The sequence below is a fragment of the Marmota flaviventris genome, chromosome 6 (assembly GCF_047511675.1).
Source record: "Marmota flaviventris isolate mMarFla1 chromosome 6, mMarFla1.hap1, whole genome shotgun sequence".
Classification (NCBI taxonomy): domain Eukaryota; kingdom Metazoa; phylum Chordata; class Mammalia; order Rodentia; family Sciuridae; genus Marmota; species Marmota flaviventris.
This window is the reverse complement of record NC_092503.1, coordinates 116993670-117015630: the sequence shown is the minus strand read 5'-3', so window position 1 is coordinate 117015630 and position 21961 is coordinate 116993670. Positions and strand designations below refer to the sequence as shown.

Here is a 21961-nt window from a genome sequence, read left to right as displayed (position 1 = left end):
TTTAAATTTCTTATGAATTTTATTTATTCATATTAATTATAATGGATACATTGCAATCTGTTATTAATTTAATCAATATAAAATATAAATACATTACAACGAGTGCAGTGGCCAAGACTACAATCCTAGCCATTCAGGAGGCTGAGGAAGGAGGATCACAAGTTCAAGGTCAGCCTCAGCAACTTCGTGAAACTCTGTCTCAAAATAAAAAGGTCTTGGGATGTGGTTCAGTGGTAGAGCACCACAGAATTCAATCCCCAGTATACACAAAAGAGTAAATTTATTTTATTAGAGTATTGCTCCCCAATCTAAGTGACCTGTAATCTCATTTTCTAAAAACGAAGGTTTTTTTTCTGTTAAAAAGAGAGATACACATGTACATATTTTTTTTTTTAAGTAAAAAGCTGTCTTTTCTATATTGTTTTATTGTGTAGCTTGCTTTTCCCATTCAGAAAATACATCATTTTTGTTGGGTGCAGAGCAGGCTGAACTGTGTTGTCTGCTGGGCAGGCTGAACAGATGTTGGATGCAAGATAGCCCACGCACTCAAACCCCCCTCTATCTGGTCCTTTATCACTCAGCCCCCCTTGGGCCAACAAGGCAGCTTGCAGACCCAGAGGCCCCATTAGATTTGGGCTATAAAAACTCCCTCCTGCCAGGCCCCCCTCTCTCTCCCTCTCTCTCTTGCTCTTTCTCTCTTGCTCTTTCACTCTTGCTCTCTCTCTCTCTTGCTCTTTCTCTCTTGCTCTCTCTCTTTTGCTCTTTATCTTTCTTACGCGCGCTCTCTGTCTCTCTCTTGCTCTTGCTCTCTCCCTGTTCATCTCTTTTCTCTCCTTCTCTTTCCTTCTTTCCTTTCTCTTTGTTGCACTGCTGCAATAAAGATCTTTTGGTTGCTCTGAGTGTTGTGGTCACTTTCCTTTCAATTTTCTCCTGTGTATTAGTGAGCTTTTCATTCTGGTAATCAAAACTCTTGACATAAACAACCTAAAGGAGGAAAAGTTAATTGTGGCTCATGGTTTCAGAGGCCTCAGCCCAGGGTTGGCTGCTCCAAGGCAGAAACATCATGGCAAAAGGGCTTGGTGGAAGAAGGCTGCTCAGCTCATGGTGACAGGGAAGGAGAGGTAGGCGAGGGGATATTCCCCACTTTTTAAGTACCGGCAAATTGAGGAACCATAATTATCACACATCAAACCAGCTGGAGTACCAGATGGGGCTTTTCTCCCAGTGCTTCCTCCTTCCTTGAATTTCTCATTTAGGTGGAAGAACCCCTTCTCCTGAAACTGCCTGGGGCTTCTGAGCTAACTGATGGCACTTGTGGTTAGTTACTGTTTATGGGTCTTGCATCCAAGGCTTTTGCCCCAAGGCCAGCTGTCTCCCTGCATCTCATGTTTATCTGCTCATTTGCAAGACAAAACTGTTGGGGCTCAGTACACAGGGCAGTCACCCCTTATGTCTTGCCAATGAGACAGTAAGGTTCCTTTTGACCATATTATTTAGGGGCTTCCCTGTGAGTCTGCTGCATTTCCTGAGCTATTCCCTGCGCCACCTGCACCCAGTTGGGTTGAAGGGAACAGTGCCTCCTATCTTTGATATGTTTATAAAGTAAACTCATAAAATTTCTATATTAAAAGGGAACAAGGGGGCTGGTGCTGGGGCTCAGTGGTAGCACACTTGCCTGGCATGTGTGAGGCACTGGGTTCGATTCTCAGCACCATATATAAATAAATAAATTAAATAAAGGTCTATCAACAATTTAAAAAAAAAAGTGTGTGGGGGGGGAGCAAGCAAGGTAGCAATGATCAGGAGAAACAGACAAAAAAGCAAAAGGACAGCTTTTGTAATGCCAGATTTGTGGGACCTCAATAGACCTCCAGGAGCCCAATCTGATGCAATCAATCAAGAGTCTTTATTGCAAGCTGGAACCTGGACTCACAACCGTTCCGATGCAGCGGTCCCAGGGAGTGAGTCCTAGTCCTTTGTTCAGTGAGATTTTATAGGTTTTGGGGGTACTCTGTGCGTCACAACATCACACAGCAAATCATTCCATACCGCGGGAAAAATCAAACAATAACTCTTAACATTGATTAGCACATTCAATGGCAGGAACAAGTTGGGTAGGGGTGATTGGTTAGTACAAGAGGGAGATTCCTTTGAACTGATTGGTTTAGGCCACGAGGGGTATACGTGCTGAACTACATGGTTTCCCAACATGTTATCAACCACCATAAACTACTGGGGGGTCATCTGGCATCCCAGGTATTTTCCCTATCTCATGCTGATTGGTGGTTGCTAGGGAGTTTGCTATGGGTCCTTACCTAGCCTCACTGAGTCAGGGACACCTGGCGCCACAGATCTCTCCTGTTATTTGTAGACAAACAACTCAGTAGGGTGGGTATGTGCTTAGGTGTGCTCTGTGGGTTTTTCCAAGGACAAGGATCATGCCCCCTTCCTTGGACAGGCTTTGCTCTGAGGTAGAGGCTGGTTTCTCAAAAATGGGGTTACATTCCTTTCTCAACTCTATGTGTCACAGTATCACACAGCAAATCATTTCATACCGTGGGAAAATCAAACAGCAACTCTTTTTTTTTATTGTATTTTTTTCAGCAACTCTTAACATTGATTAGCACATTTACTGGCAGGAACAAGTTGGGTAGGGGTGATTGGTTAGTACAAGAGGGGGATTCTTTGAACTGATTGGTTTAATCCGTGAGGGGTGTACGTGCTAAACTACATGATTTCCTAACACGTTATCAATCACCGAGACTACTAGGGGGGTCATCTGGCATCCCTGGTATTTTCCCTGTCTCATGCTGATTGGTAGTTGCTAGAGGGTTGCTATGGGTCCTCACCTGAGTCAGGGACACCTGGCGCTGCAGATCCCTCCAGTTATTTACAGACAAACAACTCAGCAGGGTGGCTATGTGCCTAGGAACACTCTGGGTTTTTCTAAGGACAAGGGTCACGCCCCCTCCCTCTGGACAGGCCTTGAGGTAGAAGCTGGTTTCTCAAAAATGGAATCACATCAGTTTCTCACTTTATATAAGGAAGGGGAGGCAGGAGAAAAAAAGACTAAATTCTAGCAAGGAAATGTTCTGACAAAGGTTTTGGAAACAAAGGATATCTAAATTAAACAGTTCAGGATGAACCAATAACTGTCAACCAAACAAAATAATTTTCCAATTAAGACTGTTGCTGCCGGCCATCTGATCTCTTTAGCATTTATCAAGTCAATCATCATAAGCACAGACTAACAGCAGGACTAACTGACAGAGGAACACTTGAGGTGGTGCACCTTGTAACCCCAGAGACTCCAGCTGTTGAGGCAGGAGGATTGAAAATTCAAGGACAGCCTTGGCAACTGAGTGAGTCCCTGACTCCAACCAAAAAATAAAAAGGACTGGGATGTAGCTTAGTGGTAAAGTGATCCTGGGCTTAGTCCCCTCACCCAAACAAAAAACCAAAAACTATAAAAACAATTGCACAAAATCAGTCTGCACTTGCAGGTATCTAGGCCATGCCATGCTGTATTACAATAATAAATCATAAAAAAAAAAATTTAATTTAATTTAAAAATAAATCACCTTTTTCTTAGTGTTAGGTTTATAGGTATAAAAAGGCCAGAAAGCCCAAATTCTCCTGAGTGTGCACAGAAATAGAATTAGCACTTTCAATTCTTAGGTAAATCACAGCAAAGATTTCCCCCACCCCAGCCTGGTTTCTCTGTGTAGCTTCCCTGTTAGTTGGCACCACAAATTTACAGAACACAATCTAAACAGTACAAAACCTGGTGAAATAAACATCTAATAAGTGTGGGAAGCCAACCTTCCGGGTGACTGAGTTACACTCCCCAGCTGGGTGCTGAGGCGCTCAGTCACAGAAATGGGTGTGTCTTGCTACAGCCCCATGGGTGAAGCTATGCTAAAAGGATTCTGTAGAATTGGGTAGATTTTTTTTTCTCCTTTTGGCAATATAAGTGCTGTCATTTATTCTTTTCTTTTTCTTTCTTCCTTTCTTTTTTTTTTGGTACTTGAGATTGAATTCTAGGCATTTGACCACTGAGCCACATCTGCAGCATTTTATTTAGAGACAGGGTCTCACTGAGTTGCTCAGTGCCTTGCTTTTGCTGAGGCTGGCTTTGAACTTGTGATCCTCCTGTCTCAAACTTCAGAGCCACTGGGATTATAGACATGGCCACCAATGCCCCACTGTCATTTATTCTTCACAGTGAAGCTACCTCACATGATGCAAGTACTACTGAGGTAGAACTGGGGGATTCAGAAAAGGAAAGATATTCTCTCAAAAAGAAAAGGTGCACTGGGCACAGTGGCACACACCTGTAATCCCAGTGACTTGGGAGGCTGAGGCAGGAGGATTCTGAGTTTAAAGCCAGCTTCAGCAACTTAGTAAGACCCTGTCTCAAAATAAAAATAAAAAGGGCTGAGGATGTGGCTCAGTGGCAAAACACCTCTGGGCTTGATCCCTAGTGCAAAGAAGAACACAACATGTAGGAATACAGCATGTGTGTGTGTGTGTGTGTGTGTGTGTGTATGTGTGTGTGTGTTGGGGGGGGTTCTGGGAATTTAACCCAGGGCCTTATGCCTGTGAGGCAAGCACTCTACCAACTGAGGTATATCCCCAGCCCAGAATACAGCCTTTTGATGACTGGCAAATAGATTTTACTCAAACGCCAAATGCCATGGGAAACTTAAGATATTTGCTTGTATTGGTGGACACCCTGTCTGAATGGGTAGAGGCCTACCCTACCAAAACAGAAAAAGCCTCATAAATAACTAGAATTATCTTGAAGGAGCTGATCTCAAGATATGGGCTCCCCTCCTCTATTCAAAGTGACAATGGACCATCTTTTATTGTAAAGGTGATCCAACAGGTGAGCAAAGCATTGGATATCCAATGGAAACTGCATGAGAGTAAGATGTTGCCAATTGCTCTCCTCTGCAAACAAATGGTCCCCAGAAGTGGGCTCAAATTAAGCCTAGATGAAATAGTGTATGGAAGACCCTTCCTGGCCCAAGGGAAAGGGGAGGATATGGTGATAACAGGAGAAACTAGACTAAAGCAGCGTGTGCAACAGATCAGTCAAATATGAACCACTGTGCATGAGTATACTTCAACCAGGTCCCCTCCAAATTCGGAATCACCACTGCATCCCTTGCAGTCTGGGGACCAGGTGCTACTCAAAATTTGGAAAGAACAGGGGCCAGAGCACCAACTGGGAGCAAAATGGCCAGGGCCTATGACATGCTTCAGACAACTCACACATCTCTGAAGCTCTCTGGAATGAAACCCTGGGTCCACACCACACTAGAGAGAAGAACAGCCCAAGAGACTTGGCAGAAGCTCCTTCTCCCACATGGACATCATGACCCTTAGGGGACTTAAAATACCTGTTCAGGAAAGCACAATGAGAGATTTTATGTTTTCATTAACTCAGTTGTTTTCCCCTATCTAGGCTGGGAGGACAACAGTTTGGTCAGAATAGCAGAGACCTTGGCTACCTCGACTCATGCAGCTGATTGCTGGCTCTGTCTTCCCAGGGCCAGATCCTCTGTGGACCATGGTGACCCCTTTGCACATCCAGTTACAAACTTCACTCAGATCCTAGATGGAGACTGGACACCAACATGGGACCTCAGAACCTACACCATTAGTATTGGGTTCAAGTGATGCATTACCAGCTGAAGCTGTTTCTAAAATTCCCATCTCCCTCTTGTTGCCTCTAATATCACTTACCTGGTCCATAGGGGAATACAAAATCTAGAGTATCTTGAAATGAGACCCCCTCCTGAGCAAGAGCAACTACCTCTGTGTGTACACAAGGTTACCCAATTTTATACAGAGAAAATTATAGCAGTAACTGATTTTTCCTTCCCACATTATTCCTGGATCAAATGCATAGGATTTAAGTCAGGGATTCCTTCCTCACTGGAGCCCAACTGGATTCCTTTAAAGAAACAATGGTCTTCTGTGCCCCTGCAGGACATGTGTTTAGCTGAAAGATGAATAATTATCTGTGGGCTACTGATGCCTCAGAAACTTCACAACTCCCACCCAATGTTTTCTAGGAAATTTAGTGACACCATTCTCAATTCACTCTTTAAGTGAATCTGCTCATTGAACAAGCTTGTTAAAGCTCCTTATTTGACCGGCTAGGGACCTCCCATGGGGGGAATCCCTGATGGCAATAAGTATTTTCTTTTGGCTACATTTTATTACCCTGGTGGGGAGATGGGGCCCATGATTGGATCCTCTGAAATCTGTCCAAAACTTTGATCATTCTGGCCAATGAACAACCTTGTCCCTTTCAAATTCACAAGCCTCTCTGAACGCTTTGGCCAAAGTAGTTTTGGATAACAGAATGGCTTTAGACCATCTGTTAGCAGAGCAAAGGAGAGTTTGTGCTAAGGCTAACAGATCCTGCTTTGTTTATATTAACACCACTTCACAAGAGACTAGTATTGAAAAGATCAGGCAACAAGCAACCTGGCTGCAAAAAAACCCTTGACCACCACACATCCCTTTTGGCTGGGATGAAATTAGGCATATCTGATTGGTTCTCTGGCCTCTTTTCCTGGATACCAAGAGGGATTAAGTCTATTTTACTAGGCCTCCTCCACCTCAGTGCCTCTGTATACTAGCTTTCTGTTTATTTTTTTGTTGTGGCTCCTCCCTTTGCAACTATGCCACCAAAGACAGAAGAAAGAGTGACAACAACAAGTAAAAACCTTCCATTATAAAGACCCCTCTGGTTGCCCATTCTCAGCAGGAAGTACCTTGAAGATGTCCTCACCCACTTTTCTGTAGAACTGGAGGATAGAAATTAACAGTGGAGAAATGTAACAGTGGTCTCTTCATCTTCTGATGGTAGCCCTCATTGCTCTAAGGCTTATTTTTCAAAAGAACATGTTTTTTTTTTGTTGTTGTTGTTCTCTCTTCTCCACTCTCCTCCTCCCTAACAAGATTAAGGAGACAGTGTTTACTTTTTCTTCCCCTAGTTAATTGCCTTTGAACATACCTACTACAGAAAGGAGATGCCTGCCGAGGATCTGGGAAGTGAATTATCTCCCAAATTAACATGAACTGGGACCCCTTATCAGAGCACACCTGGAATGTAACCCTTCAAGAGTTCCTCTAAAAACCCCCTGTCCCTCCGGATGAGGAAAATCACATCCTTTGGGACAGGAGTCCCCTGTTTCTCCTTTGCTAACAAAGCAATAGACCTTCTTTTTCCTTTTTTCTTAAAACCAAGTCCTCATTATTGGATTGGTATTGGGGACAAGGACCAAGCTTTCGTTTACAATTGTAACATATTTTTATTTTCATTCAATCTTGGGATTGAACCCAAGGCCTTGTGCATGTGAGGCAAGCACTCTACCAATCTGCATCATGACATTTGTTAAGGAAGGCAGTATAAATACATATATGTTTTTAAATATTATTATTATTTTGGTACCAGGAACTGAACCCAGGGGTGCTCAACCACTGAGCCACATCCCCAGCCCTCTTTATTTTTATTTTGAGACAGGATTGTTGCTTAGGGCCTTGCTAAATTGCTAGGGCTGGCTTTGAATTCATGATCCTCCTGCTTCGGCCTCCTGAGTCGCTGGGAATATAGGTGTGCACCACTAAGCCAGGTTTCATGAAACCTGTGTGTGTGTGTGTGTATTTTTTTTTTTTTTTTTTGGTGATGCTGGGGATTGAACCCAAGGCCTTGTGCATGTGAGGCAAGCACTCTACCAACCGAGCTATATCCCCAACCTGGAAACCAGTATATTTTGACATAAAAAAAAATTAAGGTTGGCAAAAGGGAAGATGATTTTACCCAACAAAAGAGTTCTTGGGTGTTCCTTTCAGAGATAATGTTAGTTTGAATGGGATGTGTGTATAGTATTGACACTAATAGTATCTTAAGTTTCTCTAATGTTTTCAGGGTATAAAATATTTTGCATACATTTTGATTACTTTTTCTTCTTCTTAACAACCTGATGGCAAATGTAGGTTAGTTACCATCTTACAGATTAGGAAACCTGTGTCCATGTGATCTGTTTAGTCAGAGGTGGAATGGCTTCAGTTCGAGGTCATCTGGCTCTTTTTGCCAATATTTTATTTACTCTATCAATAATTCCTTATGAGGGGGGCATGGTAGCGCACTCCTGTAATCCCAGTGGCTAGGTAGGCTGAAACAGAAGGATCGCAAATTCAAAGCCAGTCTCAGCAAAAGCGAGGCGCTGAGCAACTCAGTGAGACCTTATCTCTAAATAAAATACAAAATAGGGCTGGGGATGTGGCTCAGGGGTCTAGTGCCCGGGTTCAATTCCAAGTACAAAAAAAATTCTTTATGAATATGAATATCACTTCATGCTTTTTTGTTTGTTTCATCTGTACATTCAGAAACACTAATTTATTTCCAGGTGGGCATCACAATTCTGCATAAACTAGGAGAAAGTTTTATTTAGGCTCCTGGTTAAGAAGCAAAGGAAGCTTTTTGAACCTACCTAGTTATCTTTTGTTTTTCATTCTGAAGTTTATTAGTGAAGGTTGGAAACCAGGACACAGGCTTTGTAAACAGACTTTGCATATTTTCAGTTATGGATCAAGGTAAAAGAACTTAATGGGTCTGGGGATATGAAGCTCAGTGTAGAGAACTTGCCTAGGATGGGGCCCTAGGTTCCATTCCCAGCACTCAAAAAAAGAAAACAGGAAGGAAAGAGGGAAAAGAGAGAGGGGGAGGGAGGGAGGGAAGAAGAGAAAGAAGGAAGCTAGGAAGGTTGGTTAGCTAGTTTTGTGTTTTTTTGTGGTGGCCTGTGGGCATCCCAAGTCTTTGTAAGCCTAAAGTTCACTGGTTCAAGTCCTAATATGACAAATGTGCTTTGGAGCTTGTGTACTTATTTTCCTTTCAAATGACGTTTATTTAAAACTCATATAAAGTTACAAAAACCTTCCCAGCATTCTCAGAATTGGGTTCAAGAATGAGACCTGTGTGTTCACAAACAAGTGGCAATGTTCACAAACAAGTGGCAACGTGAGCCATCAGGGCTGGCGCGTGGGATAGGACCATCAGAGTCTGTTTGCAAACCAGTAAGGGGATAGTGAGATAAACATGTTATCAGCTTACGCTCAGCCTCCGCAGGAGCCCAGGGGAACACACTTCTACATTTCCTGGTTACCCCATTCCAGCGTCTTACAGGTCTTCTACTTACAGAATTTAATTTGATTCTGGAATCTCAAACTGAGCATTCTGTGTACTTTAAAAAGTCAGTTTTGAGATTGTCTTGGCATATGAGTGGGAGAGGAAGGGATGTCCTGCCCTCAACAACATTTCAAGGTAAGCGCTTCCAGTTGATTTGAATATTAACTTGGCTATCGCTGGTAGTTTCATGAAACTCTTATTTTGAGAAAAGAATATATATTGTTTTTCTTTTGACCAGAATGCATATCCAGAAGGTGTTTCCAAGCAAAATGTGTTTAAGGAGCTCAATTTTACTACCTCTCCACCCCCACCCCGCGAATGCACAGGGAGGTGGCAGCTCCGCATCTTCCGGTCAGCGTCAGCAGTCCGAGGGCTGTGGGAGCCGGTGTTACAGTTCAGAAAACGACTAACTTTCCCATCTTAGACCTGCCATAATTGAAGGAAGGTCTCCGCAGCGCAGACACCGAATCCAACCCTGCGGAGTAGGGTGGGCGCGTCCTCCTCCGGCTCGGGGTAGACTGGAGTCGAACACCAGGGAACCTCCGCGGGGCGGCGGGGGCGGGGAGCCCCCGGCGCGGCCTTCCCAGAGTGCCCCGCGCAGAGGGGACTCTTAACTTGAAGCGCCCGGTGACTCAGCCGCGTGGCCGCGCCGGCCAGGGCGGGGGGCGCGCGCCGCTGCGGCACTGCCGGTCCCGGCGGCAGCTGGTGGAGGCGCGGCCTGCGCGCGCCTCCCGGGCGGATTCCGGCCCCGAGCGCGGGAGCGCGGCGTGGAACGACGAGTGAGTGGCTGGCGGGCAGGACGGGTCGGGCGTGGCCCAGGGTTGCCTTTGTGTCGGGGGCCCTCTCCTCTGGACGCCGCGCGGGTCGACTCCAGCGGCGGCCCTGACCCTGGACTGCAAGGCCGCGGACTCGGCCGGCGCCGAGGAGCGTCGAAGATGGGTGACGGGCGCTGTCGCGGTCCGCGGGGTAAAGTCTGAGGGTCGGGCGTCGTCGGGGGTTCGCATTGGGGCCAGGAGGTCCACACCGTCCGGGGACGGCCGAAGTACAACTTGCTTGCCGCAGGCCTGGGTGGGTTATCCCGCCCGAGGAAAGACGGGGACCTCGGAGTGTTCACGGACAGCGCGTTTGCAGGCGCGATTAGTTTGCCTTGGCAATTAATTGAGCCATTAAAAATAATGTAGTTGGTCGGACTTCCCCCTGCACTCTGCCTGGAGTGGAGTGCATTTTGCTCGGTCCTTTCACCCCTGCTCCGAAGTCTCTTTTCCTGCCACACAAATGACTCGCCGTCTTCCGAGGCTCTTCGGGTTGAAGAACTGGAGAGCGCGTTAACCTGTAATTTTCTTTTAAACGAAATCCCACTTTTTATAGCACACACTGTTTTCGGGTTTACGAGCCCAGTTAGGCGTTATCAGAAAACCTCTTCTGTTTTGGAATTTGTGATTCTTTGTGAAAATTCTTGGATTAGATCGATTTTAAAAGAAGGATCCAGTAAACAAACTAACAAGATCATCCTTTGAAGGAAATGTAAAGCTTAGGGAAATACATTTCCAAGTCCTTTAATTTTGTCCTTGTTCGTGTTAAACCATTAGCTGCATCTGGTACCTGGGAAATGGAGTTTTTAACGGTCCCTCAAACAGTGTTGGAATATCAATCAGATATGATGAATTCTGAAGCAGAATTTCACCTTCAGTACCCACCCCCACCCCCCATTACCCCACTCTTAAAATCCAGGCAGTCGTTCTGAAAACAAGGTTGCTCTCTGTTAAGGTTACAGTACCCTAGCACCACTCTCAGAAGTTTGATTTTAGAGTTCTGTTATAGGTCTCTGAGTCTGCATTTGAAGCAGACACTTTCTCTTGGTCTGTTGTTGGTGATCTAGGGACCACACCTTGAAAAACCACCATTGAATTGGGCTGGGCATATTAAAAACATTATTATTATTATTATTATTATTATTATTATTATTATATTATTGTACTTAGGATTGAACTTGGGGGCACTTGACCACTGAGCCACATCCCCAGCCCTATTTTGTATTTTATTTTAGAGACAGGGTCTCACTAAGTTGCTCAGTGTCTTGCTTTTGCGGAGGCTGGCTTTGAACACGAAAGTGATCCTCCTGCCTCAGCCTCCCAAGCCGCATGGATTCCAGGCATGTGCCACCAGGTCTAGCAAACTTTATCCTTTTATTGACTTACTCCTCTCCTGACTCTGTGGAAGGCAGTTTGAGAAAAGATAGGGCTTTTTTTGGATCCTGTTGTTAGGGCAGGAAATGACTTTTACATTCTCATTGTTTTGGTGGTGTAAAGATTCCCTGTACCTAGTTAATATGTCCTTTTCCTTCTGGGGACTGCATATGTTATCCTCAGAGTTTAAGCTATACTTGAAGGCCAAATCTCCCTGCTCCCAGCTTGCTCAGTCTTCCTCCCCATAGAACCAGGGCAGCCAATGCCGTGTACTTTCCATAGTCTTGAGTGCTTACCTTCTCTGGTATATAGGAGTACCAGTAGCATTCATAAAGTCTTTCAGTACAGCTGGATATTAATCCAGTCACAGAATATCCAGGTAATGCCAATTTTGTGCACCGCACTGTAGTAGGTCATTTCATCATAATGTTGCATATGTGGCACAGAGTTGCATCCCTCTGTTAAGTCAGAATTTAGGCCTGGATGACCTGTACTCTGCTAAAAGCTTTTTCTGTTTCTTACTGCCCTTTTGAATCTTTGTAAGGAGAAGAGGTTAAAGTTAGGCTATGTGCTTCTGACTTTTTCCCTGTCTTTGGCATCTTTTTGGGTGTTTGATTTCTCTTATCAATCCATCTTTTTTCTGGTGATTCACAAAATGTCATGCTTTTCCTTTGTTAGCCTTAAACATTATGACTCCTTTGGCTAACTGACAGTAAAAGTTTAGGGGAATTATTGGGTTATTGAATGATTCATTCTATTCTATTCTTTTCTTTCCTTAGTACTGGAATTGGACCCAGAGACACTTTACCACTGAGCTAATAAATGTCCCAGCCCTTTATACATTTTTAAAAATTTTTGAGACAGGGTCTTGAACTTGGGATCTTCCTGCCTCAAACTCCTCAGTTGCTGGGATTGTATGCATGTACCACCATGCATGGTAAGATTACTGAATGATTTCTAGATATTTGGAAGACCAGGGAAATATGAGGCTTATGGATAAAAGGGACCCTATTACAAACTTATCTAGTGCAGTCTTCTCATCTTTCAGATGAAGGATCTAAGAGATGAGATGTTAGTGAGGACTCTTGGCTCATCTCAAAAAAAAACAAAGCTTCAAAAGTGAAAAAGAGCCGGGCGTGGTGGTGTATGCCTGTAATCCCAGCAGTTCAGGAGACTCAGGCAGGTTCAAGCCAGCCTCAGCAAAAATGAGGTTCTAAGCAACTCAGTGAGACCCTGTATCTAAACAAAATACAGAATAGGGCTAGGGATGTGGCTCAGTGGTCAAGTGCCCCATATTCAATCTCCAACACCAAAAAATTAGTGAGAAAGATCCAGAGAAATTAGAAGTAGATGAAAATAGAACTGACTTTCTTATGATTACAAAAGAAGTATTATCTGGAAAATGGAGATTGAAGGAAAATATGATCAAATCAGAAATCAGGAAGAGTGAGAATAATAAAAAAAATCTTTAAAGATTGAAATAAGGGGTAAAATGATAAATAAGCAAGAAGATGACCATCTTGTAAAATCCCAGAGAAGTTATGAACTTAGTTTTTTTAAAAGATTCAATAAAAGTTAAATATTTTGGTGATTTTTTAGATGTTAGATGCTTAAGCTATGTCCAGAATCTTTTTTTCCCCTAAATATTTATTTTTTAGTTGTAGTTGGACACAATATCTTTATTTTATTTATTTTTATGTGGTGCTGAGGATCAAACCCAGGGCCTCACACAGCTAGGTGAGCACTCTACTGCTGAGCCACAACCCAGCCCTGGTCCAGAATCTCTTGAAGTCTTAATTATGCTATGTCCATTCCAAAGTTATTAGGCATTTCTGTTAATTAAGACTTATAGAACTTTGAATCTGATTTATTGTTTCCTAACTCCTTATGGGAAATGAGATTATTGGAATCATATGTGCACTTCTAGAATAATAAGTAAAGAAATTCAATGAAAGGAGGACATTTTGACATTTTTTGCTTGGAATTCCCAAATTAAACAATGTATTGTTTTTGTATATCTTTCAAAGTAATAGCAATAGTAACAGTGAGGGCTTAACAATTAGTATACCTTAAGTACCAGATACTGTACTAATTAATGGTTTTACATCATTGTTCCACTTAATTATCTCTATTTTTAAATGAGAAATCTGAGAGAGATTAGGCTTGTCTAGATAACACTTAGGAAGTGGCTGAGCCTGTGTTAAATTTAAGCCCATCTGACTTCAAAACTATGAAAACTTATGCTCGCTAGTGTCCTGGTTCACTTTGTGGTGTGGTTAAGATCATGGGCTCTGGAGTCAGTCTTTCCTGGGTTCAAATCCTGGCTTCTCCATTTACTAGCTTGGATAAAGTACTCATCAGTTTCTGTGTCTTAGAAATACAGTTAGTACCTACCTCAAGGTTTGAGGGATTGAATTAATTCATGTAACTTGCCTTAAAACTGTGCCTGACAAATTGTAAGTTCTTAGAAAATAATGGCTGTTTATTTTTAAAAAATTAATTTATTTCAAGGTACTATTTTATTTAGATTAAGCATGTCTTTTCCATTATTTGAAATACTAGTTTTTTTGTAAGTATAGATACAAAGTAAATTTTATTTCTGTTTTTACTGAAATGGGGCACCTTACTAAAATTTTGGAAAGCATTGGGATTTAATGGAAAGCTCCATGACCCAGGCCATGGGATTTGCTTCTTGTTGTCTCTGCCTTTCATAGAAAAGATGAGGGGATCAGATGAACTAGCAAATATGAATGAAATTTGAATTTGATGTACTATACAAATGTAAAATCCAGTTATTAAAATTGTGAGGGCAGGGCATGGTGTGGCGCATGCCTGTAATCCCACTGATTTGGGAGACTGAGGAAGGAAAATTGCAAGTTCAAAGCCAGCCTCAGTAACTTAGTGAAGCCCTAAGCAACTTAGTGAGAGGATGGGGGATGTGGACTGGGGATGTGGCTCAGTGGTAAAGCACCCCTGAGTTCAGTCCCCAGTATGGAAAAAAAAAAATCATGGAGGGATGTTACAATGAATAATTGTTAGGTGAAAGTTCAACTTTCTTAGAATAAAAACTGCTAGTGATTTACACCTATATATGAAGATCACACAAATATGTTTATCTCAAATAGGGGTTTTTTTTGGTGGAAGAAAAATTTAATTTTTGCAGTTATATCTTTGTATTAATTTGCTTGGGCTGCCAAAATAAAGGACCACAGATTGTGACTCAAACATTGGAAATTTATTTCCTTGAAGTCCTGGGGAATAGAAGTCCAAGATCAAGGTGTCAGCAGGGTCGTTTTCTTCTGAGGCCTATTCTTGGATTGTAGAAGATCATCTCCTCCCTGTGTTTTCACATGGTTGCTTCTCTGTATCTTTATCCTTATCTCTTCTCTTTTTTTGGGGGGGAGGCACGGGGTGGTAACCAGGGATTGAACTCAGGGGCACTCGACCACTGAGCCACATCTCTAGCCCTATTTTGTATTTTATTAGAGACAGGGTCTCACTGAGTTGCTTAGTGCCTCCCTAAATTGCTGAGGCTGGCTTTGAACTCTCATCCCTCTGCCTCCACCTCCCAAACCCCTGGGATTACAGGTGTGCACCGTGAACCGGCCTCCTTATCTCTTTTTAAAAGGACACTAATCATAGTGAATTAGGGCTTGCCTTAATACTTCATTTTACTTTAATTACCTCTCCAAATATAGTCACATTCTGAGGTATTGGGGGTGAGGACTTCAACAAATAAATTCTGCAGGGGACATAACCTTCAATTCTGATACTAACTACCTGGACATAGTATCTGGCCCCACAGGTTGAGGGCTCAGTCTCACAGCCCTCCTTAACTGTCTACATGCTGGGTAATCTGAATGCTCCATTCCCTTATGAGGGAGCACCCTCTGCACTGGGCCCTGGGCAGCCAGCATCCTTTTTCATGTGCCTGCCAACCATCCTATCTGTACCTGTTATTTAGAACCTCCTTGCTATTGAGTATCCTAAGAAGCACATCATACCTCTACATAAATCACTGTGTTATACTTAAAGATATCAAAATTATCCTTTTATCCTACTGAATAATCTGCTTTAGAATCAATTTCATATATATAACCTAAATTCCTAATTCATCTCTTAAGCATATTTCTTCTTTAGATTGAAAAAATGTCAGACTTCCTTATGTGATAATGTATTGTTTTCTATTTCAGCTCATAAAATTGTCTCTTAAACTGTTCTATTAAGCATTTTTTAAAAAAAAATTCATTATGGTGATTCCACCATTTTCTTGGGGGGTTCCCTATTTTTAGAGATACAGTTTCCTTATTTAAAAATAGTAACATTCATTTTTTAAAAATATTTATTTATTTATTTATTTTAGCTTTCGGTGGACACAACATTTTTGTTTGTACTTGGTGCTGAGGATCGAACCCGGGCCGCATGCATGCCAGGCGAGCGCAGGCGAGCGTGCTACCGCTTGAGCCACATCCCTAGCCCAATAACATTCATTTTAAATAAAGTTCCATCAACAATTCAAAAAAAATTTTTTTAATTATATGGGGCTGGGTTTGTGGCTCACTTAGCACACGGGAGGCCCTGGGTTTGATCTTCAGCACCACATAAAAATAAATAAGTAAAATAAAGGTATTGTGTCTAGCGACAACTAAAAATTAAATATAAAAAAATTCTATGGCCCTAAATTAAGGGAGAATAATTAATATTTTCAATCTTTTTTCTATAAATATATTTATAATTTCATCCTGCTTGAAAACCCTAACGTATCAATACCATTTGCATGTTTTGGTTATTATTCTAAAACATACGTTGCATTTTTTTTATTTTTTAATATTTTTTAGTTGTAGACGGACACAGTATCTTTATTTATTTTTATGAGGTGCTGAGAATCGAACCCCGTGCCTCACGTGTGCGAAGCAAGCGCTCTACCACTGAGCCACAACCCCAGCCCCTTTTTATTTTTTTAATTGGTGACTTATATTGATTTTTGAATGCTAAACCAACCTTTGTCATTATGGATTATCCTTTTTTATGTATCAGATTTGATTTTCTAATCCTGTATTTATTTTTTAAGGTGGTACTGGGAATCAAACTCAATGATAGAGTGAGCTCTATCGCTGGGCTATATCCCCAGCCCGCCCTTTAGGATTTTTGTGTTTATGTTTATGAGAGTGGCCTGCCTTGGAATGTCCTTGCTATGGATTGGATCAGGAATGTCCCCAAATGCTCATGTGTTGAAGGCTTGGTCCATAATGCCGCAGTATATTGATGAGAAGGTCATTGTTTTTCATTCTTTTCTAGTGTAGTCTTTAAAGCTATAGATTTCCCTTTGCTTGACTCAGCAAGTTCTGATATATTGTATTTTAATTGTTATTCAGTTAAAATGACTTTCTATAAGCCAGACACACTGACACACTCCTGTAATCTCAGTGGCTGGAGAGGCTGAGGCAGGAAGATCACAAGCTCAAAGCCAGCTTCAGCAAAAGTGAGGCACTAAATAACTCAGTGAGACCCTGTCTGTAAATAAAATACAAAATGGGACTGGGGATGTGGCTTGGTGGTCGAGTGCCCTGAGTTCAATCCCCGGTACAAAAAAACAAAACAAAAAAAACAACTTTCCATATCCCATTGTCTTTCCCCCATGTCCCTCCAGTACTGGGAATTTAAAGTTCCAGCGGTGCTTTACCATATAGCCACATCCCCAGCCCTTTCTATGTTTTGTTTTGAGACAGGGTCTCACTAAGTTTCGAAGGATGGCCTTGAATTTGGAATATTTATTTTTTAAAAAAATATTTATTTTTTAGTTATAGGTGGACACAATATCTTTATTTTACATTTATATGGTGCTGAGGATTGAACCCAATGCCTCATGCATGCTAGGTGAGCATGCTACCACTGAGCCACAACCCCAGCCCCCCCGAACTTGAAATATTTCTGACTCAGCCCCCGAGTTGCTGGGATTACAGGTGTGCTCCACCACACCTGGTGTGATTTCTTCTTTTCAAAAGTGTGTTCCTCAATTTTCCACCTCTCAGGAATATTCTTAATTTGTTATTGATTTCTAAGTTTATTCCATTGTGTTCAGAGAACAGAACTGTGTAATTTCAGTCTTTTTAAAGGTATTGAAAGTTCATTGCCAGAATATGGTCATTTCTGTCTCATTTTCCAGGTATACTTGGAAAAGAATGCTATCCTACAATTGTTGGGTGCCAATTAGGTCAAATTTATGAATGGTGTTATTCAACTCTATATCAGGAGTTTCCAAATACTACTGACTGCCTGTTTTTATAAAGTTTTATTAGAACCCAGCCACACTTACTCAGTTATGACTAACACTGACTGCTTTTACACTATAATAGTGTTACCCACAATACTGAAATATTTACTGTCAACTTTTTGCCAGAAAAGTTCACCAGTCTTGTTCTCAATTTTTACTGTCAGGCTCCCAACCAAAGATATTTTGTTGGCTCCTCCTGCTTGGTCGTAAGCTTTTTCTGGTTTTTGCCTCCTCAACAGAAGCCCTGCTTACCTCAACTTTAACTGCTGTTTAAGCTGCTCGGCTTTACAGCCTCTTGGTAGCTGCTTCCAAATTGACAAATCTGTGGAAGGGGGAAAGTTTCAGGCTTACCTTAGTTTACTTCCCTTCCCTACCAGTCAGGTTTCTGTCTGGAGACGCAGAACTGTGGATGTGTGTGTGTGTGTCACATCCATCCATGCACATTGAGATGTTCATTGAGGGCAGTTGGCTTACTCAGTCTCAGAAACTGGCTAGTCTGAAATCTACTGGCTAGTCTGAAATCTATCGGGCAGGTTACCATCACAAGGGGCAGGCTAGAACTCTTGGGCAGGAGCAGAAGCCACAGTCCAGAAGTGGAATTTCTCATTCAGCAGAGAAGTTTTATCTCTGTCCTTCAGACCTTTCCATTGATTGCTTCAGGCCCACTTAGATTATCTACAATAATCCTTACTTAAAGTGATTACAGACTCAATCATATCTACCAAGTACCATAACACCTAGGTACTAATCTAGTACCTAGTTTGAGTAACTGGGAACTGTAGCCTAGCCAAGGTGACATGTAAAACTGCCCAACACACTTCCTCTCTAGGAACTGACCACCTTACTAATTTCTGATGCCTTCAAACATGTTTTTTTTTTCCATTTTGCCTAAATTTTTTTTTAAGTTGGACACAATATTTTGTTTTATTTATTTTTATGTGGTGCTGAGGATCGAACCCAGCGCCTCGCATCGAACCCAGCGCCTCGCATATACTAGTGATAAACCCAGCCTAATTCCCTCTTAAGATTGGGGGCCATATTGCCACAAAGGCATGACAAGCTAATTTCAGCTTTACTATAAATTACTGCGATTTCAAACTTGCTTGGAATGCCTGCCCGTGCCTTGAACTCACCCATGCCCGGCTTTCCCTGACAAGATAGCAGCCTTCTCTGAAACTTTAGTGACGCCTCATAAATCTTGGCCTTCCCTGGCCAGATAATGACCCTCTCTGAGGCTCTAATGACCTTCATAAATTCTGATGTCGGGACCAGCAAAAATATGAACCTGCCTTTGTGTTGTGCTTGTCAGAGTTTTGTTATCTGTAAGTTCTCAAACCCCCCTTTGTGTAACTTTCTGGGCTATAAAGCTGCACTGTTCCCACAGGGAGAGGCAGTCTGGCCAGTCGGAATTATAAGCTTGCTTTAATTTGATTTCATCTGGAGTCGGTGGTCTTTTCTTTGCATCGTTGGTCTAATACTAGGCGAACACTCTATTGCTGAGCCACAACCCCAGCCAGTTTGCCTAGATTTTGTGATTGTTCTTAGCAGATAGTCTGATAGAAACTTGTAAGTCATAACAAGAAACACAAGTCCCAGTGTTTTGTAAGAATGTTCTAAAACATTTTTAATAGTTGCATAGAAATTCAACAATTGGGCTTTACATAATTTAGTTTTATTCCATTTCCCCATGTAGAGCTACAGAGACAGAAAAAATCCCTAAGTGTTCTTCCTGTTTTCTACACACTAAGACACAGTCTACACTTCTGTGACCAAAATGTGTGTGCATTGTCCCCACACACCAACAAGCAGTTCTTCAGTGGAGGACCCCACTAGGTACCCTCTCATTCAGTTCAGTTCTAATGTAGTCTGTCTGGGCATAGTATTTGGCCTTTAGGTGGAGGGCTCAGTCTCTAGCACTTTCCCATGGAAGAGGCTAATTACAGCCCACCTGTGGTTCTACCTGTGCTTCTGACCAACTAGCTACCTGTCAGGGTTCCAGCAACCCCCTCCTTGGGTTTGATTAATTTCCTAGAGTGGTTCACAGAACTCTGGCAAACACATTGATTTGTTATAAAGGATATTTCAAAGGATACATTTGATGAGATTCATACAGTGAGGTATGGGGCAGAGTTGAGGAGGGGCTTTGCTTCCCTGGGTGTGCTACCCTCTAAAAACCTCCAGGAGTTCATCTCCCTAGAGCTCATCTGTACTTTTTTTTTTTTTGTACTTTTATGGCAGTTGCATTATATAGACGTGCTGTGGTTCAAATATGGTTGAAATGTGGCCCCCAGAGGTTTGCATGTTGGAAACTTGGTTCTCGGTGTGGAGATGAAAGTGGCAATCTTTAAGAGGTGGGGACTGTGGGAGGTCCTTAGGTTGTTGGGGGCATGCCCTCAGAAGGGACTGTGGGCCATAGCCACATTGACTTCCAGTGTGATCTCTCCCTCTTGTGCTTGCTCCTTCCATCTGCCGTAAGTCTTCACCACAGCTGAGCGGATACCAGCATCATCTTTCTTGAACCTTCAGAATTGTGATCTAAATAAATTTCTCAGCTGGTAGCGTATCTTAGTAGTAGAACTCTTGCCTAGCGTACACAAGGCCTTAGGTTCAATCCCCAGCAACCCCTGCCCCGCAAAAAAAAAAAAAATTGGTAGACAATTGAAATACTAAAACAAGAAAACAGAACATTAAAATTATTAATGTAGTTTTATTTTTTTCAAGAGTTATTGTATTGTTTCTGGATGTGGTGGTACGTTGATACACATGTATAATCTCAACATCTCAAGAGGCTGAGGCAGGAGGATTACAAGTTTTAGGCCAGCCTGGTAACTTAACAAGACACTCAGTAACTTAGCGAGACTCTATCTCAAACATAAAAAATAAAAAGAACTGGGGGCCACCTGTATGTGTACCTATAATATGGTACCAGTTTATAAAAAGAACAGATGGGGGAAGGCCAGTGAGGTGGAGCAGGGGAGATGGGGGAGGGGAAAGAAGGAGGAGGTTCTGGAGACTGGAATTGAACAAATTATATTCTATGTATGTGTGATTATGTCAAAATGAACCTCACTGCTGTGCGTGGCTATATGAACTAATAGGAACATTTTAAGAAAAATAATAAAGTACTGGGGGTGTAGCTCAGTGGTAGAGCACCCATGTTCAGTCCCCAGTACTACCAAATAAAACAAAACATATACACATATTTGCTTATTACAGCAAAGAGAACCATGAAGGATAAGGAGAAACGAATAATCCAATGCTGTGATTTGATTGTGTGTCTCTCCAAAATTCATGCATTGGAATTGCAACCTTAGGGTGGTGGTGTTAGGAGGTGGGCCTATGGGAGGTGATTAAGCAATAAGGGCTGTACTCTTGGACCTTATAAAATAAAATCAAAGGGAACTAGGTAGCTTTTCTGTTTTTTCCATCATATGAGAACACATAGATGGCACCATCTTTGAGGGACAGGCCGTCACCAGATACCCAATCATGCCTTGATCTTGAACTTCTCAGACTCCAAAACTGAGAAAATAAATTTCTGTTCTCTATAAATTATACAGCGTTAGGTATTTGTTATAGCAATACAAGTATACTAAGATAGCTGGTTATCTTAGGGAATGTGTGGGAACAGATTAGAGGGAAATGGGAAGGAGAGAGGCTCCTGAGCATTCCTTTTTTAATGTGACTTTAATTTTGGTTGTTCTTTTTTGGAGGAGGTGGGGTAGATTGAACCCAGGGGTACTCAACCACCCAGGCACATCCCCAGCCCTTTTTAATATTTTATTTAAGAGACAGAGTCTTGGTGAGTTGCTTAGGGCCTTGCTAAGTTGCTGAGGCTGGCTTTGAATTTGTGATCCTCCTGCCTCAGCCTCCCAAGCTGCTGGGGATTACAGGCATGTACCGCTATGCCCAGCTTGTTCTTTTTGACAACTTTTTTTTATTTCATTAGTTTTCAAAAGCATGTAAATGTTTTATATATTAAAAAATAAATTTTAAAACTAATAAAAATATGCTATAATTGAATATAAAGAGAAACAATGAACCTAACTTATAGAACATACATAGAAAAAAATAAAATAACTGATACACAGCACATTGCCTGTACATCCTTAGCGGGATATACTTTAAGGACAAAAAGACCCAGTGCCCCACACATGCTAGGCAAGCGCTCTGCCATTGAGCTACAGCCCCAGCCCTCTAATATGAATTTTTTTTTAAAAAAAATTTATTTTATAGTTTTCGGTGGACACAACATCTTTATTTTATTTTTATGAGGTGCTGAGGATTGAACCC

General features: G+C 42.0%; 1 protein-coding gene across 6 annotated transcripts in view; it reads left to right on the top strand.

Moving 5' to 3' along the window:
- The first annotated feature begins 9246 nt into the window (after positions 1–9246).
- Positions 9247–21961, top strand: part of Kctd20 (potassium channel tetramerization domain containing 20) — a 32887-nt gene continuing 20172 nt past the window's right edge. For 3 of the 6 annotated variants that reach the window (XM_071613449.1, XM_027943571.2, XM_071613446.1), the window contains exon 1: positions 9871–9987. The gene's annotated coding sequence lies outside the window, so the exon portion shown is untranslated. The other 3 variants (XM_071613448.1, XM_071613452.1, XM_071613447.1) reach the window with 3 other exon arrangements.